Consider the following 19,815-nt stretch of genomic DNA (forward strand, 5'->3'; position numbering starts at 1 on the left):
CAGCTGGGCTGGGTCTGGTGGTCCTTCATGGCCCAGCTGGGCTGGGGCTGGCGGGCCCTCCTGGGCAGCTGGGCTGGGGCTGGTAGGCCCTCCTGGGCAGCTGGGCTGGGGCTGGCGGGGCCCTCCTGGGCAGCTGGGATGTGGCTGGCAGGCCCTCCTGGGCAGCAGGGCTGGGGCTGGCGGGGCCCTCCTGGGCAGCTGGGATGGGGCTGGTGGGGCCCTCCTGGGCAGCGGGGATGGGGCTGGCAGGGCCCTCCTGGGCAGCGGGGATGGGGCTGGCGGGGCCCTCCTGGGCAGCGGGGATGATGGCGGTCTTCTCCGCCGTGCTGCTCTTCCCAGGCTTGCCGGGTTTCTTGTGGCCCTTCCCCACCTTGGGAGGTGTCACAGCTGAGTCCACACTCCCACCGGGACCCTTGGGAGCGGCTTGGGTAGCTGGAGTCTTCCCCCTCTCCCACCGGGCACTGGCCAACCGCTGATGCTTCACAGGGGGGGACTGTCTGTGCTGTGGCTCCGTGCCACACTGGCTGTCCTGGTGGCCGGTACACTCCAAATACCTGTGACTACAGGCTCCACTAGTCCCGGAGATGTTGTGGCTGAGGTGCTACTTCAGGACCTATGAGATGGACGGGGTGGGGGAGGTGTGGGAAAAAGGTGAAGGCTGGACAGGAAAAGTTCTTTGGACACACTGGGACGGATAGCTGGAGGGGGTTTGGGAGTGGAGGAAGGGGTGGTGGTTGTAGGAGATGTACGTTTGATGACTTTGGGTGAAGGTGCATGCGCTGGAGGCTGTCGTGGGGTGGATGGCTGTTGGGTGGGTGTGTGCCTGCGTTTGTGTATCTTGGGAGGGGGCGTCACAGACACACTGGGAGAGGACACAGGGGACGTGTGAATGGTAGTGGGGGTGGTGACTGCACGTGAGCGGGGTGTGCTGGTGGGTGTGCTGGTGAAGGACGTAGTGGCTGTAGAGGTAGTGCACACAGGTGTTTGTGTAGACGAGACTGGGAGGGAGGAGGGAGACGACGAGGAGGTGGACACTGTGGAGGCAGTGGATGTTGGTGTGTCTGCATGTGTGTGATGCTTGCGTGAGTGCCTGTGGGATGTGTGGTGCTTGTGTTTGCCTGAGCTTCCCTTGCGTGGTGAGGTGTGTGCAGGCTGGTCTGATGGTGTGCTTGGGATAAGCAGAGGTACAGGGGATTGGGTCTGGGTGGAGGAAGTTGGAGGGGGGAGGCTAGACACAGGGACAATGGCTGCCATCAGTGCTAAGGCCAGAGTTTGAAAGGCTCAGTGAAGGGCCGTCTGACCAGAATGAATGCCCTCCAGGAATGCATTCGTTTGTTGCAACTGCCTTTCTACACCCTGGATGGCATTCAAAATGGTAGACTGCCCAACAGTGAGGGGCCTGAAGAGGTCAATGGCCTCCTCACTGAGGGCAGCAGGGGTGACTGGGGCAGGGCCTGAGGTGCCTGGGGCGAAGGTGATGCCCACCCTCCTGGGTGAGCGGGCACAGGGCGAAGGCTGAGGGGATGCTGGGAGGGCGGTGCTGGTAGAGGGGGTGGCAGCTGTACCTGTAGATGTGGGGGGCACAGATGTTGCCGCCACCACAAGGGAGCTCCCATCAGAGGACGAGTCTGTGTCGCTGGTGTCAGCTCCTGTCCCTGCTGTGGAGCTCCCCTCGCCCTCCGTCCCACTGGTAAATTCAGAGTCCATAGTGTGGCCCTCCATGGCCATGTGGGATGCAGCTCCCTCGTGTTTCGGTGCCACTGCTCCTCCGCCTGATGATGCTAATGCACACAAGAACAGGGAGACCACAAAAAGGGGGGGGGAACAGAATAAAGACATGTTGAGTGCATGGATTACCGCTACCGTTGGCGGACAACACAGACACAGAAGCCCCCTGCACTACGCCGTGCTCTTGGGCTCCACAGTGCAATTCCTGGGAAATGGCCTACAAGGCTATGGACGACATCTGCGCACATAGATGACACAGGGGCATGAATAGCTGTACTTGGCACTCTACGGAGGTAGGGTGGGGGGCCACAGGGCCATGCCTTACAGAGGGGCCTAGCCTACGGAACTCGCCCTGGCCTAGGGAAACCCACAGCCCTCCTCCCCCACCCAGACAACTCCACTGTGTGCAAAGTCAGCTGAATGAGAGGATACTCACCCCCTTGTGTCTGCTGTGATGCCCTCAAGCGCCCATCCAACTCCGGGTAGGCCCCCACCAGGATCCTGCACATCTGGGGGGTCATGGTTCGACGGGCACCCCTCCCACGTTTGGAGGCCATCCCCAGCTGAGCCTCCGCCGTCTTCTTGCTCCAGCGGCGAATGTCCTCCCATCTTTTCCGGCAGTGGGTGCTCCGTCTGTGGTAGACCCCCAGGGTCCGGACGTCCTTGGCGATGGCATGCCAAATATCTTTCTTCTGGTGTGCACTGACCTACATGAAATATACAGGGGAAGAAGAGAAGTCATCACCAACTGCACCGTCAAAGTGATTGGCCCCCATCCCTACCCTTGCCATGTGGCACATACACCCACCGTCTTTCATGCACGTAGCATTCTGCCCCCTTCCCTCTTACATCCAGCCCTCTCCACACAGGCATAGCCCATACAACATGCTCCCTGTGTACTTACCTGTTTGTCTGGAGGACCGTAGAGTAGCGTGTACTGGGGGAGGACCCCATCAACAAGCTTCTCCAACTCCTCCGATGTGAAGGCAGGGGCCCTTTCCCCAGACGCACGAGCCATTGTCTCTTCCAGACCTAGGTCACAGCAGCACTTGCAGTGTAGGTCCTCTCCTGTCGAAGATCAGGTATCGAGTGACTGAACAGATAGAAAATGGCGGTCACGTCCGCGGTGGTCACGTCTGCGGCGTACATCATCATTGGCTCCTGGGACCCATACGGTCCAATGTTAACCAATGCAGCATTGCGCCGCGGTCTTTGCCCGCCTACCGCAACGGTGTACAACGCCAGCGCAGTTACCTCACATCCATTGTCCCACTTTAGAGGTCAGGCAGCCGCCATTTCAGGGGCCCACATGGCCTAATTTCCAACTGCGTCTCAACACACATACAGGCCACCTATTGTGTATGATTGGTGTTCTGGGTAAACTGTGGGTACGTACCTCTGAGTTGTTTGACTCTGTGGTCGCTGTTGTCCTTCATAGGCACTGTCCGATGGCAGAATCCTCCGGTGTACCGACCGCTGGTAGACCTGTCGACAATGGAGGAAAGACATTTGATAATCACCTACAGGTTTGACCGTGCCGCAATCCAGGAACTGTGTATCCAGTTGGAGCCAGACCTGATGTCAGCAATCCGCCATCCCACAGGAATCCCCCCTCAAGTGCAGGTGCTATCAGTGCTCCATTTCTTTGCAAGTGGGTCTTTTCAAACAACTGTGGCCATGGCATCAGGGATGTCCCAGCCTATGTTTTCCAACGTATTGTCCAGAGTGTTGTCTGCCCTGCTGAAACACATGCGGAGCTACATCGTTTTCTCTCAGGTGGAGGATTTGCCTACAATGAAAGGTGACTTCTATGCCCTTGGACATATCCCCAACATCATAGGTGCCATTGAAGGGACCCATGTGGCCTTGCCCCCCCCCCCCCACAGGAGTCAACAGGTGTACAGAAACCGGAAGAGTTATAATTCCATGAATGTACAGATGGTATGTTTGGCCGACCAGTACGTCTCCCATGTGAATGCCATGTTCCCTGGCTCAGTGCATGACGCCTACATCCTGCGGAATAGCAGCATCCCTTATGTGATAGGTCAACTCCAGAGGCAGTGTGTGTGGCTATTAGGTGAGCCCCTGGAAGAAAGACAGTGGGAATGGTTGTCTGGGGTTAACCCTAGAGGTTAGTGTGTGTCTAACAGTTGTCCCTCACCATTTGCAGGTGACTCTGGGTACCCCAACCTGTCCTGGCTACTGACCCCAGTGAGGAATCCCAGGACCAGGGCAGAGGAACTCTACAATGAGGCCCATGGGCGAACTAGGAGGGTGATCGAGCGGACCTTCGGCCTCCTGAAGGTCAGGTTCAGGTGCCTGCATATGACAGGTGGATCCCTATTCTACTCACCAAAGAAGGTGTGCCAGATCATCGTGGCCTGCTGTATGCTTCACAACTTGGCTTTGCGACGACAGGTGCCTTTTCTGCAGGAGGATGGTCCAGATGGCAGTGTTGTGGCAGCTGTGGAGCCTGTGGACAGTGATGAGGATGAACCAGAGGAAGAAGACATGCAGAACAGGGACTCAGTGATCCAGCAATATTTCCAGTGAAACACAGGTGAGAATACATTCCTGCCTACTACATCTACCTCTCTACTGTCTGTCGTTTTCACCCAGTGTATGGTCACTGAGTTGTCACTTTTCCTTACGGTTTCACAGATGTGGGTCCCAACGTGTGTCATCTGCTTAGATTCCTCATGGACTAGAGCTGTGTGACATAGGTATATTGACATTACTATTTCAAGAACATTTTGTCACTGCAATTGCAAATAAACTATTTCAAAATAACAGACAGACTCAAGATCATTTTGTGCTTTAGGTGTGTTTATTTAAAAGCAAAATATTGGAGGGGGTAGTGAAATGGTGAGGGGTGATGGCGGAGGAGTGTCCATGGCAGAGTCCAGTCTATTAGTCTCAACGGTGCATTGCCCATATGGGCATAGGAAGTGGAGCTGGGGCAGTTTAATTATGGACAGGGTGACAAAGTGGGACAAAAGGATGACTATAAGGGTGGTCTCATTTCTTGGCAGGGGTCTTGGCATCGTGCTCTGTCTTGTTCCTGGATCTCAGGGACCGTTTGCGGGGTGGTTCTCCATCTGCAGGGGGTGGGGTGCTGGTGTGGTGGTCCTGTGGCGGGGCGTTCTGTTCACAAGCGCCGGCGGAGGTGGTCGCCAGTTCATTGTCCATGCTAGTGTCAGGGGCCCCTTGGAGTGCCACAGTGTCCCTCCTGGTGTTAAGTAGTTCCTTCAGCACCCCTACGATGGTGCCCAGGGTGGAGCTGATGGTTCTGAGTTCCTCCCTGAAGCCCATATACTGTTCCTTCTGCATGCACTGGGTCTCCTGAAACTTGGCCAGTACCGTTGCCACCGTCTCCTGGGAGTGGTGGTATGCTCCCATGATGGAGGAGAGGGCCTTGTGGAGAGTGGGTTCCCTTGGCCTGTCCTCCCCCTGTCGCACGGCAGTCCTCCCAGTTCCCCTGTGTTCCTGGGCCTCCGTCCCCTGGACCGTGTGCCCACTGCCACTGCCCCCAGGTCCCTGTTGTTGTTGGGGTGGTGGGTTATCCTGGGTTCCCTGTAGTGGTGGACACACAGCTGATTGACGTGTCCTGGGGACGGAGGTATGGGCCTGCTGGGTGGGTGCTGTGCTGGTGTTTCCAGAGGGGGGAAGGTCTGTGGTGGCCTGTGACTGTCCAGAGGTCCCCGATGGTCCGGGCTGGTCAACTAGATCCAGTTGGACAGAGCTGCTGTCATCACTGTGGGCCTCTTCTGTGGGTGGAGTGGACATGTCTGGACCCTCCTGTCTGGTGACGTTGGTTGTGGTCCTGCAGGGGTGGAAAGGCATGATTATTGCATCTGTGTGTATCATGGTGTGCAATGGGTGGGTGACCGTGTACCCCAGTGCTAGCATTCCTGTGTGGGACCTTGTGTGATGATGGTTTAGGGAGTTGTATGGGTATGTGCAGTGGGCATGCTTTAGTGATGGGTGTCCATGCTTTGTTGTTGCATGCAGGGCTTGGTGCTGGGATGGGAGGTTTGTGATATTGGTACATTTGAGAGGAGTTGGAGTGATAGGGGTGAGGGCGAGGGTGGGGGCATGTGATAGCATGCAGGTAGAGTGGGGGATGTAAAAGTTAAGATTTGACTTACCAGAGTCCATTCCTCCACCAACTCCTGCGAGGCCCTCAGGATGTAGAATCGCCAAGACCTGCTCCTCCCATGTTGTTAGTTGTGGGGGAGGAGGTGGGGGTCCGCCGCCAGTCCGCTGAACCGCCAGGTGGTGTCTTGAGACCACGGAACGCACCTTCCCCTGTAGGTCGTTCCACCTTTTCCTGATGTCCTCCCGATTTCTTGGGTGTTGTCCCACTGCGTTGACCCAGTCAACTATTCTTCGCCACAGCTCCATCTTCCTTGCAATTGAGGTGTGCTGAACCTGTGATCCAAACAGCTGTGGCTCTACCCGGACGATTTCCTCCACCATAACCCTGAGCTCCTCCTCCGAGAACTTGGGGTGTCTTTGCCGTGCCATGGGGTGGTGTGGGTGATGTGTGGGGTGGTGTGTGCGGTGATAAGTGTGGTGATATGTAGTGATGTGTTGTGTGAGGTGCGTGGAAGTTGTGTGGTTGATGGTGTTATATGCCTGTGGATGCTGTTGTACTTGCTGGTGGTGTCTCTCTCTGTGCTTCGTTCTCAAATTTTGGTAGTAGGGGTTTGTGTGTGATGTGGGTGTGTGTTTTATATAGTATTGGGTGTGTGGGAGTGGTGTGTGTATGAGTATCAGGTGTGTGTATTTCGAATTGTCCAATGTGGCTGTGTTTTGTAAGAGTGTGTGTATTTTGAGCGCAGCGGTGAGTACCGCCAATGGAATACCACGGTTGAAAGACCGCCACGTGGATTTGTGTGTCGTGATAGTGTGGGCGTATTTCTGTTGGCGTGGCGGTGGAGGTTTTGTTTTCGCCAGTTTATCACTGACCTTTGGTGTGGCGGACTTGTGTGGGTGTCTGAATTTTGGCCGATTCCAAAATGTGGGTCATAAAAGCTGTGGCAGAATTCCGCAGCCGCGGCGGTGTATTGGCGGTCTTCTGCACGGCGGTAAGTGGCTTTTTGTTGTAATGACCGTCAAAGTCTCATTTTCAATAGAAAAGAGCTAAATATAGCAAGTGTGGTACTAAATGAAATGTTATAATAAATCCAACAACTTCAGACCTGTATCACCATTTTCTGATTGGTCAGCTTCTAGCAGCCTGAGCCAGGCTGCATCAATGAGGTGTGAAGTGGCCTGGGCTGATACAAATAAAACATCTGGGGAGTGGAGAACTGCTACAGCAGATGACAGAGCAGGAAGGGGGAAAGGTAGTCATACTAGTCTTCAAAGGAGGGAAAGCCAATTGGGACAGAAACTGGACCTTTCCCATTTCCTGCACCCCCAGGCAGCTAGGAGCACCACTGATTATATTAGGAGAGGGGCTAGAAGAGGTGTGATAGGCAAAATTGACCACACCAGTGGGTGGGCTCAGCCATATGTAACCTTCAAGGAGAGAGTTCTTGCATGTTTAAAGAATGTTGCATTCCGGGATTGATTGGTGCCACAATTCTCAGGAAGTGGTCACCTCAGAGGTTGTTGGCCTGCATCCCAATGGATGGGAGCACCCCCTGCTTTTCATTTCCAGGAGCAAGGATAAATATGGCAGAGCTGCCCAAGAATTTACATACCTGTTAGAAGAAGATACTGGAGAAGGAAGACTGCCCTGCTGGACCCCTGACATGCACCTGGACACTGCACTCATAAGGACTGAGCAAGCTGCACACTTTGGGCTTCATCACGAAAAGGACTTCGCCTTGATTCTGCAACCCCAGGACTGAACTCCCTGTAAACTACAGGTACAAAGAAGCTAACCAGAATCCCTTGCAACAAGACCTCCAAGAGGACTAGCATCCAGTGGCCATTTGAGGATTCTGGTCAAGTGCATTCTAGGCACATTCAATGCATGCATTGCTCCACTTTGTAACCCTTTGCTCTACATTTTGCCTGTGCTAGGCATAATGTATACAAAGCGGGCATTCCCCCATTAGGGGGGCCGAACAAATGGCGCAAGGAAATCTAAGAGATTTATTTTCATCATTTTATACAGCACTTTTAACACCTGTTCAGAGCAGGCGTTAAAAGGGGGCTTCTATTATTTATAAAGGGCCCCTCTTTACTCTGCAGGAGTAGCACCAATATTTTGGTGCAGCTCCTGCAGAGTGCATCAATAGCGTCATGAAAAACAATGCTATTGACCCCTACCCTGTGCCTTGGTACTCCGTATTTTTAATATGGCACACACATGGTGGTGATAGGGGGGCGTGAAGGGGCGCAGGAAAAGTGGCGCTGCACTCAGTGCAGCACCACTTTCCATTAATCTGCCCCTCAGAATCTTAGGGACGATCTCTGCTAATGAGTATTTGGTGTCACTTGAAAGAATTGTGCAAATGTCAACATATGGGACAAAGATCTGACTGAATTTTATACAACACGTGCATACTTTGAATTGAACAATATCTAAGTTGTGTTATTAAATGATTGTGTACTTTGTTTTGCACAAGGGTAACAAAATCTCCTCCCTACCTGAAGGAGAAAGAGGACACAGAGTTGGTGTCTGCATCCTCTGAACCTGGTCATGAGAAGCTCACATAAGTAAGCTAATATTTCACCTGAGGATGTCCTTTCATTCACCCATTGATAGGACAGTCCAACACATCCAGATAATTTTGAAGATATTATTTTTGTTGTACCATTTTTTAATTTAGAGTGCTTGTGTGGTTTATGGAATGTAGTATGTGTGCAATTCCATTTAGCCATGCAGTCCTGTGTACACACCAACGTGCATACTTTCTCAGCCTAGGGGAGTTTTCACTCTTTAAAAAACTCACATACAAAAATCACCCTTATATTTAGAAAGCATTCTGCTGTCTACTGCAGAAAAAGAGTTACAAAAACCCAATTGAGTTTCTTTCCTGAGTCTTCACACTGTCTGTCATTTGGTGATGAATGCAAGATTTTCATTTAAATGTTGTTACCTAGAACATAAGTCTACAGGATCAGGCGCACTCGCCTGATGACTTGCCCAAATGAATGAATAGGACTTGGCATGTTACATGCCGCAACAACCTGTTGAGGTGGTGGTGCAGCTGCTGATCTACCTCTATCAAAGGCCCTTCCCCACAATGATCTAGCTCCCAGGTAAAGCGGCACGCTCATTCAGGGGGCTCTGCTGCTTAGGGGTAGTGACCTATCGCCATGGGATTTCTTGTGGCTGCTAAAGGGGCTAACTGTGGTGTCACACCCCAGGTGCCTGTTTCCTGAGAGACATGGAGAGTCCTCTCCAGAGTCATTGGAAGAAGGCCCCAGAGTAGGTGATAATTACTGGAACACAGTTATGTCCATTCTATCTGAAATAACAGGGGTTCACATAGAGGTCCAGCCAAGGAAAACACTGCTGGGCATACTGGATGATGTGAAAGTGATCCAAGGGGCCATGATGCTGATGGACCTAGGAACAGTGATATCCAAAAGAGATACAGTTAGGCATTGGACCTCCCCCATTGCCCCTTCAAGGACTGGTGTGGAAAGCTGGAAAAGTCAAATTATGAAGCCAGAGACTGCCCCCACAAACATGATAAAAATTGAAAATGGTGGCTACATCATGGTTTGATGGGATAATAGTGAATTTGACTGTTAACTTGAATCACTGCACAGACAATACTATGTAATTGCCATCCATTTGACAAGAGCAATTGTTTGTCTTTATTTTTATAGCATATCAATAAACTTTTCTATTAAAAAATACTTCAGGATCATCCATTTGATTACCTCAACATTGTTCTCCAACCTTATCTGCTACCATATACTGTTCACCCAGCCACATACATTGATAAGGACATTGTGGGTGTCTCAGGGACATCTAAAGCTCTGGCATTGATTCCACCCACTTGCACATCTAATTTTTTAAGTAGGCCTACAGAAGATCATGCATGAATTATAGATCCATCTAATCCCTTCTTGTAAGTAGTCATCTGATGAGTTTCACTCATCACGAATTCTCAGCATCTGCAAGCCAACTGCATATGAACATATACACTGCCTGCTAACCAACAGATAATAGAGATACCACAACTTTAATGACTTTTCCATCCTCTTCATTGTCATAGTTCATATAATCAGTGTTGATTCCCCCTAAAAGATTTGGTAGCTCTCCCTTTTGAAAGACTGTGCTTATTTCTACAGCCGTGCCAGAGAGTACCAAGAAACAGAGGCTATACAAACAGAGGTACTGTTTGACATCAGGACTGAATTTCAGACTTCATAAAGGTTGTTTTTATTCATGTTTCGTCCTAGAAACATATCTCCTTGTTGCAGAACCAATGTTGGCTTTTAATGCAGCAGCATTCATAGGTATGTTTCTGTTGCTTGCTCAGGTGGGTAAACAGCAGAGTTATGTGTGAGCGTGCAGTATGTAAGATTTGTTAATATTTGGGAGTGTAGGTGCTGCAGCTAGTGAGTGTTTGCTGAATTTGTATAGTGTGTGTGGCTGGATTGCAATTGAAGGTGTGCCGTAGCATGTCAGTGTTTGCAAGACCTGTACATTGTGTGTGTACATCGTTGTAATGTTTGAAGGCTGTGGTGTTTATATAGGAGGGCACTGTTAGAAATGGGGTCTTTGGTTGGCAGTCAGGTTACCCCCTGTCCAAGCAAGAACCCTCACTCTAGTCAGGGTAAGTCACACACAATCCAAATTATCCTGTGCTCACCCTCTGGTAGCTTGGCACTGAGCAGTCAGGCTTAACTTAGAAGGCAATGTGTAAAGTATTTGTGCAAGAAATCATGCAATAACACAGTATAGCACCACAAAAATACACCACACAGTGTTTAGAAAAATATATAATATTTATCTCGTTAAATGCTAAAACTATCAAGATTTGATAAGTACAAGTTAAAATATCACTTCAGAGAATGATAAAAAGAGTCCTTTGTCTTTAATACGCAACAAGTGTCTCTTGCATGCACAAAGTACCTGGCCTGCATTCAAATTCTCCACAAGGGACCGCAGAGGAGGAGATGCGTGGAAAACGGGTAGGTGTGCGACTGTTTCTCCGGGCGCACACAGATGATGGGTCAATAATATTCCACACAGGGTAGGCTTTGCAATGATTTCCGGCGCACAGGCTGGGATCCTCTATGGGTTGCAGGGTTTTCTGATGCCCCGGGGATGATGCAGAGAAACGTCACTCCGGTGGGCGATGCGTGGAAATTTCTGTCACACAGCAGGTGGTGAGTCGATTCTTCTTGCAGTAAGTCAGGCTGTGTCATTCCAGTTCGGCTTTGCATCGATCCAGGGGCTGTGCGTCGAAGTTCTGGTCACAACGCTGGTGCTGCGTCAATCTCCTCTCGGGGAGCCTGGCTGTGTCATTCCGGTCAGCGTGCAGTGATTTTCTCACTGTGATGCAGGCTGTGCGTCATTTCTGGCAGTCTGTGCATCGAATTTTCTCTGCACAAGGAGTTCTTTGCAGGAGGAAATCTTTTTGGTCCTGAGACTTCAAGGAGCAGGAGGCATGCTCTATCCAAACCCTTGGAGAGCACTTCTCAGCAGAGCCAGAGGGCAGCAAGGCAGCAGGGCAACAGCAGGGCAGCCGTCCTTTGCAGAAAAGCAGACAGGTGATTCCTTTGGGCAGCCAGGCAGTTCCTCTTGGCAGGTTGCAGGGTCTTGTTCAGAGTTTCTTCACCAATGGTATCTTGTCCAGAAATGTCTGAGTTGGTAGGCTCAGATGCCCTGTTTAAATTCCCAAATGTGCCTTTGAAGTGGGGGAGACTTCAAAGAGTGGCTTAGAAGTGCACCAGGTCCTTTTTCAGTTTCATTCTGTCTCCCAGGGTCCCAGTAGGGAGTTTGGCAGTAAATTGTGTGAGGGCAGGCCACTGTCCTTTCAAATGTAAGTGTCAGACCCTCCACCCTCCCAACCCAGGAGGACCCATTCAGTATGCAGATGTGTGCAAGTATGACTGAGCATGGTGTGTTTGGGGTTGTCTGAGTGAAATGCACAAGGGAGCTGTCAAGTAACCTAGCCAGACGTGGATTGAAAGGCACAGAAGGACTTAAGTGCAGAGAAATGCTCACTTTCTAAAAGTGTAATTTCTAAAATAGTAATATTAAATCCAACTTCACCAGTCAGCAGGATTTTGTATTACCATTCTGGCCATATTAAAGATGACCTTGTTACTCCTTTCAAATCAGAATCTACCACTCAAACAGCATATGAGGGTAGCCCTAATGTTAGCCTATGAAAGGAGCAGGCCTCACAGCAGTGTAAAAACAAATTTAGGAGTTTTACACTATCAGGACATCTAAACTGCACAGGTATATGTCCCGCTGTTTATCTACATAGCACCCTGCCCTATGGGTTACCTAGGGCCTACCTTAGGGATGACTTATTTGTAGAAAAAGGGGGTTTAAGGCTTGGCAAGTATTTTTAAATGCCAAGTCGAAGTGACAGTGAAACTGCACACACAGGCCTTGCAATGGCAGATCCGAGGCATGGTTAAGAGGCTATTATATGGGTGGCACAATCAGTGCTGCAAGCACACTAGTAGCATTTAATCTACAGGCCCTGGACACATGTAGTGCACTTTACTGGGGTCTAACAAGTAGATTAAATAAGCCAATTGGGTATGAACCAATGTCACAATGTTTTAAGGGAGAGAGCCTATGCACTTTAGCACTGGTTTGCAGTGGTAAAGTGTGTAGAGTACTAAAACCAGCAAAAGCAGTGTCCAAAAAGTGGAGGGAGGCAGGCAAAAAGTTAGGGGTGACCACCCTAAGGCTGTCAGGTCTACAAGGCAGATAGTGTGGTGGACAAGTGTGTAATTGGTAATAGCAATTGTACATAGTTGTGAGAAAACAAGGATGACTGTAAAGGCCCTCTGAAATTTTGCCACCATTTTTTACTTTTTGCTGGTGTTTTCCTGACTCTGGTAGTGCCCTGGGTACTGCTAACCAGTCCCATGACCTGTTCTCTGTGTAACATCAGTATGCGAATTAGGCTAATTACAATTGACTATGCCAACCTACCTATAAGTCCCTAGTATATGGTAGGGCATGTAGGTTTAGAGACCCCAGCATAGGTGCACTGCTGAGGTGCCCAGTGTCATTTTAAAGGCAGGCCTGCCTTGCTGGCTGCTTTTAGATTAAGGTTATATGGAAATTCGACTTTGGAATTAAAAGTACTTCCAACGTCTTAATCTGCCTTATTTATACATATAAGGCACCCATAAGGTGTGCCCTAATTACCTCTATGGCTGGTTGCCATTAAACTATAAGAAAGTACCTTATAAAAATAGTTTTATAAGCCCTGGTGAGATAAAACAGACAAATTTATTTTTCCTTCATTGTAGTGAATGGCCTCCTTAGGCTAGAATGGGGAGACTTTAGTTTAATTTATAAAGTCCCCTTAAGTGTCAGATACATCAAGTTTGGTATCAAATTAATTGTTGTAATAAATCCCACAACATACAATTTTTGGATTTAATATAAATTGTTGAGGTAAAGAGTTTTAAACGCTACCTAACAAGTTGCCAACTTCAGCCCTGCAGGGCTCTGCTTTGATTGACGAGTCTCTGGCAACCTGGTCAGGCTGCCTTGATGAGGTGTGAAATAACCTGGGCTGAACACAAGGAGATGTGCCTGGGGGAGGGGAACTTCCCCCAGCAAATGGAGAAGCAGGAAGGGGGAAGGGCTGCCAAACTGGTCTTCAAAGGCAGGAAAGGACATTTGGAGCAAGGTGGCACCCCCCTCACATCCTGAAAACCCAGACAATTAGGTGCTCCCCTGATTAGACTAGGAGAGGGCAGGAGAAGGGTGTGTTTAGGATTTTTAGCCATACCAGTGGGTGGGCTCAGCCAGATGTAACCTCCAAAAATCAGTTTCACCCATCATGGATTTTTGAGGAATGTTGCTCCCTGGGACAGATTCTCGCCACACTTCCCAGGAAGTGGTCATCACAGGGTGAAGGACCCTGCCCCTGATTGGAGAACCAGGAGCCCCCTGTTTTTTACCCAGGAGCAAGGATAAATATGGTAGAGCTGCACCCACACCAGATCCCTACAACGAAGCACATTAGAAGAAGAAGGACTGCCCTGCTGGACCCCTGACCTGAACATGGACACTGCACTTTGAAAGACTGCACCAGCTGCACGCTTGGGATTCACCACAATAAGGACTTTGGGCCAGATGTATCAAGAAGGCCTTTTGCGAGTTGGAAATAGCGACTTTTAAGAAATCGCTATTTCTGATTCGCAAAATGCAATGTATCACATTTGTGATTCGGTAATAGCGATTTCTTAAAAATCGCAAATGCTATTACCGAATCGCAAATGTGATACATTGCATTTTGCGAATCGTAAATAGCGATTTCTTAAAAATCAAAAAAAGATGAGTTATGTGCAGTAGGTCAAAGCAATCCCACCTTGGTTTACAGAGGTAAAAACTAGACCACCTGATGCTCTAATTTGTATGATAGCTTGGTTGGTCTTTGAGATGCGCTAGGCATTTGTTGTACTTGCAGTATCAATAAATGTGGAGACACACTCAAAAGAAGAACTTGAGACAAATTGACAGATTTTTATAACATGTTTAAGGCCAAGGTCATCAAAATTGGGTATGTACTTTTTAAGTTAATAGTTTTTAAAGTTTAGAAAAATAGGGGCATATTTATAGGCCCCTAGTGCCACCTTGCGCCACATCAACATCATTTATTTTGACGTTAATGTGGTCCAACGAGACCAAAATCACTGTGCCGTATTTACAGAGTGGCGCAAAGAATGCATTGTGCCACTCTGTAACCCTTTACGCTACATTATGTCTGCGCAGGCATAATGTATGCAAAGGGGGTGTTCCTCCGTTAGGTGAGCTGGAAAAATGGCGTAAGGAAATCTATGAGATTTCCTTATGCCATTTTTATGGCACTTTTAATGCCTGCTCAAGAACAGGCGTAAAAAGGGGCCTTGCGTTCTTTATAATGGGGCCCTAGGTACTCTGCAGTAGAAGCGCCAATATTTTGGCCCTATTCCTACAGAGTACATCAATGGGGTCATGAAGGATGACGCTATTGCGCCCTTCCCTGTGCTCTGGTGCACCGTATTTTAAATACGGCACACACATGGTGGCAGTAGCAGGATGCACTCAGAGTAGTGCCACTTTCCATAAATCTGCCCCATAGTCTTTTTGTGCGTAATTATGCACCATAAGAATTAATGGGAGAAAACTTAAAAAATGCATATAAAATCAGGCAATGTGTTTACCAATGCATCCTTTTGTTTTTAGGTCGAAGTCATTGTGGACTTGCTGGGGAAGTTCGGGCAGCTCCTGGTTCCGGCAGGAGCAGATGCTGAAAGGTCCTTGGAGCTGGTGCATGACCAATGCAGGGGTAGGGGGGCACTTGGAAAAGCAATGTACAGGTGGACTTTAAGGTGAGCTCCTCAGTGGCGACGTTGACTCCTGGGTGCAGGACACCTTTTTCTTTGTGAGGCAGGATTGCAGTCTCGAGCCTTTGGTCTTCTTTGTTGCTGGCCTTCTTGTGTCTTTAGAATCTAATCTGCAGTTCTAGGGGTGCCCACTAAGGCCCATATTTATACTTTTACACGCAAAACTACTCAAAACTGTGTTAGCGCAGTTTTGCGTGTAAAAGTATACTGCTGGCTAGCACCATTCCTGGATGCCGGCAGGGCACCATATTTATGGAATAGCAGTAGCGGCGGTAATGGTTTAGGGGAGTCCCTAGTAGAGACCAAAGGGTCATCTTCCTTAGGGTGGCTACACCCATTATGTGGTCACTTCCTATGGGCAGAGGTCACTTCCCTATCCCTGATAGGGTATGTTCTATGATACTAGATGGAGTCAAATTAAATGAATGGGTCACCTCGCATGTAACTCCTTAGGGTGGTGCAGGCTGGGGTGGCCATTCCTCCTGTCCTTTGTTCATTTTCCTGCTGTTGTTCCTGCCAAAAGTAGGGGTTTGCAATGTGACCGGCCATCTGCTGCTAGCAGCAGGGCTAGCGGTTGAGTTTCAAGGGTGCAAAGTCCTTTAAAGCTCGCTGGCAGGGCAGTGCACATTCCTGAGAGAGGAGATGTAACACCTCTGACCAGGAAGCGCTTTGGTTTCTGAACTCAGAGATCAAAGGCTGTCACCCCAGGGTTCCGGAATCTTAGCTGCCAGTGGCAGACTGGTTGTGACCAGCCAGCAACAATGCCAGGGTTAGTTAGCATTTGCAGGGGTCAACTCTAAGGTGGCCCCTTGGTACATTTTGCAATAAATCTAATGCTGGTGCCAGATTGGAGTTATTGTTCTGAGTTGTTTGATACCATTCAACCCAGGGTTGAGAGTGGCCATCATGTAGCTGTGAAACTTCTACTGACCAGTGTCAAGCACATGCATTTAAAATGGCTGCTCTGTTCACTTAGGGCCAGATGTAGCAAAGTTGGGAATTGCGACTTGCAATTTGCGAGTCGGAGCGACTCGCAAATTGCAAGTCGCAATTTCCAATGCAGAACGGTGTCTCAGACACCGTCTACGACTCGCTATGGGGTCGCAATGACCCACCTCATTAGTATTCATGAGGTGGGTCGCAAATTGCGGCCCCATAGCGAGTCTAGGCACTCGCAAACATGGAGGCCTGCTGTAGTCAGCAGACCTCCATGTTCGTGACTGCTTTTAAATAAAGCAGTTTTTTTTTTTTAAGTGTAGCCCGTTTTCCTTAAAGGAAAACGAGCTGCACTTAAAAAAAAATCCGAAACCTTTAGTTTAGTTTTTTTTTCAGGGAAGGTAGTGGTCCCTTGGACCACTACCTACCCTGAAAAAATATTTGTGGGTCCATTCACAAAGTGGAAGGGGTCCCATGGGGACCCCTTCCAATTTGCGAGTGGGTTACCATCCACTTGAAGTGGATGGTAACTGCGACACCATTTGCGACCGCATATGCGGTCGCAAATGGTATTACATACCACTCCGAATCGCAAATAGGAAGGGAACACCCCTTCCTATTTGCGATTCTGAAATGCATATTGCGAGTCGGTACCGACTCGCAATATGCATTTCTGCATAGGCAAACGCGATTAGCGAGTCGCAAACGGCTATTCTTGCCGTTTACGAGTCGCTATCCGTTTCCTGCATCTGGCCCTTAGTGTGTTCCAGGTTTGTCAAGGACTCAGTAGGGGCATATTGCTCATGCATCTATGTCCACACATGCATTATAGTTCACTCTGAGTAAGGGTTTGAAGGCCTGCCAGAGGGGTGGCTTACCTATATTGCATGCAGTGCACGGTGGACAGTCACACAGGATGTGTGCCGTGTCACTTTTGCATTTTAGGATTGCAATCGGACACTCTGCCTGCAATGAAGGGCTGGGTGCACTTGGATGCATGGTCCCTGAGGGTGGCACAGTCTGTACTGCTGCTCCTAGGAGATTACCCTTAGTACTCCATGCTTTGGGTACCAAAGTATCATTTACTAGGGACTTATAGTGACAGCTAAAGGTGTTGCCAATTGTGCCAATGCATCACAACAGTTCCGGGTAAGAGTTCGGCCCCTGGAACCTGGTTAGTAGGTGCCCTGGGCACTGACAACTCTGAAACCACATCAAATACAAGGCAAAACGTGAGGGGCTAACCATGTCAATAGAGGCACTTTGTCGCAAATGACAGAATGTTTCGTTATGTGGGCAATCGTTTGACAAGTGCCAAACATGCACATATCGAAGTTACAAAGATAATGCAGAGATAATTTGTCAGTTCTGTGTGCGGCCCGTCCTTTCATCAAAGCATATCTGGTTTGACTATTTTCTATCATGCATGAGGCATCCTGAGATCCCCTAATCTCAGTGTACTGGAAGACTCCTGTGTCAGAGAATAATAAATACTTAGCTGCATCAAGTCAACAGGCAGCTACAGCTAAAGTCATATAAATACCTGTATTTAAAATGGATTAGTGGAAGTGACTTGTGTATCTAAGCTCTAGCTTTATCTTGGTAAAAATATAATAAAATAGACATTTCAATGTCATATGGGGCCTGATTAACAATAGTAAACTGACACTTTAGTGTAAGTTTATGATTGTTTGCTCTGCAAAAAGGTATTTACTAGAAGATCCTTTACTTCTGCAGAGTATCCACACATAAACAGAAAAGACTGTCCTATCCTAAACTTTGTGAATAACAAACAATTGAAAAAATTACACAATAGTGTAAGATTACCCTCTAAATCAGGCCCTGTCTATAGCAATTGTATATTCAGATAGGAACATGACACTAATTTCTGATGTAAGGTATGTTCAGGACTTTCACTCATGATTGTGAGGTTATGGTTTAGTTATCAATTGACCATTGTATTTATAAGTAAAATATTAGAATTAATTGAAAAAAATAAGGGCACAGGAAAGTTGCAAAAGCTTCTCTTGGTTGTTCTGAAAAGCATGGTCAACATCAAGAATTTGAGAATTTTGTTTGTGGACTGCTGGCAGGTATGCCCCTGAACCTATTATAATCGAACAACTGATCGCAAAACTTACCCCACAATTTTAAGTGTTCTGGACGCTCAGTCATATTCATGCAATATTTTATGTTCATCTGAATGGGAGTCACAATGTTTTATGTATGAGTACCTGAGACATTAATAGGGATCAGATATTGTATCATGTTTGTGCTACATATACTTGTGTTGTAAATTCCCCATTCTAAATCCATGTAATTTGCATCTGCTCGCCGAAAACAAAATATTATTATCTGAATAGACACTCGAGCTCAGAGACCATAAAATCCAGCTTCAATAATGAAACAGCCTACAAAAACATATCTATCAGACCACACATTTATTCTCAGACCACATTGAAAAAGCATGTATGTTGTGTCTGTTACAAAAAAACTGATAGAGAAGAATTTACTAACACTTTGCACAGGGTCTGCATCCCATGGGTCGTACATGAGCATTCCTATGCAACCACCCATATGTTTTCACACACATCCTTTCTGCTACCATTTATGGACAAGGATCCCTTTCTATCATTTATGAACAAGGATTTCACCAAAAGATTCCAGGAAGCCATAACAGTGGAGCAAGTTTTAAAAGTCTCCACACTTTGCTTGTGTGCATCAATATGCCGCACACACACAAAGTAGGGAAAGTATTGAACTATGTCATAGCATGATTTTTGCACCAGAAGGCTTCCCTTCCAGTATAACGGTGGAAGACTGTGGGGCATATTTTCAGGCCAATTGTGCTGTCCTAGCGCTGCCTTAGCATTATGTTTTTGACGCTAAGGAGGCACTAAGGTGGCCTTTTTTTGTGCCAGATATGCAAGGTGGTGCAATGCATGCATTGCACCACTTTGAACCCCTTGCACCACCTTATGCCAGAGCCTGGCATAATGTGTGCAAGAGGGCATTCCCCCGATAGGAGGCTAAAAAAATGGCACAGTGAAATTTATAAGATTTCACTGCAGCATTTTTGCAGTCATTTTTAATGCCTGCTCAGGGCAGGCGTTAAAATGACTCACCCATTGAAATCAATGGGCCTCCTTGTGCTTTGCTGCACTAGTTCAGCAAAGCTCCACAATAGCATCAAATATTTTGAGCCTATTGACCCAACCACCGTCATGGTCCACCATGTTGTAAATACAGCGCAACTAAGGTGTCGTTAGGTAGCAGTAGGAGCACGCATCAGCCTAAGATGTGCCAGAACTGAGGGGAGAAAAAAACAGCTCCTTAATATTTGTAAATATGATACTGTTATTCTCTCTCACTTTGATGCACACCAATACAGCAATGTTTTTCCTGTGCGCATGGCGCCAAAAGTTAGCAAACGTTGTCCTGTTAGTTTTGGTTTGGAGGTAGGACAAATGCATTGTGCAAAGTACTATTCAGAATTACACGTTTAAAAAGGAACAAATAAATGCATTTGCTATGTGGAATGGACAATGACGTTGCATAGGTAAGAAGGACTTTGATAACTAACTATGGAAATGTACCTCATTTATTTGGTGACATACAGAACAATTGGGGGGCACAGGG

The sequence above is a fragment of the Pleurodeles waltl genome, chromosome 8, assembly GCF_031143425.1.
Source record: "Pleurodeles waltl isolate 20211129_DDA chromosome 8, aPleWal1.hap1.20221129, whole genome shotgun sequence".
Taxonomy (NCBI): Eukaryota; Metazoa; Chordata; class Amphibia; order Caudata; family Salamandridae; genus Pleurodeles; species Pleurodeles waltl.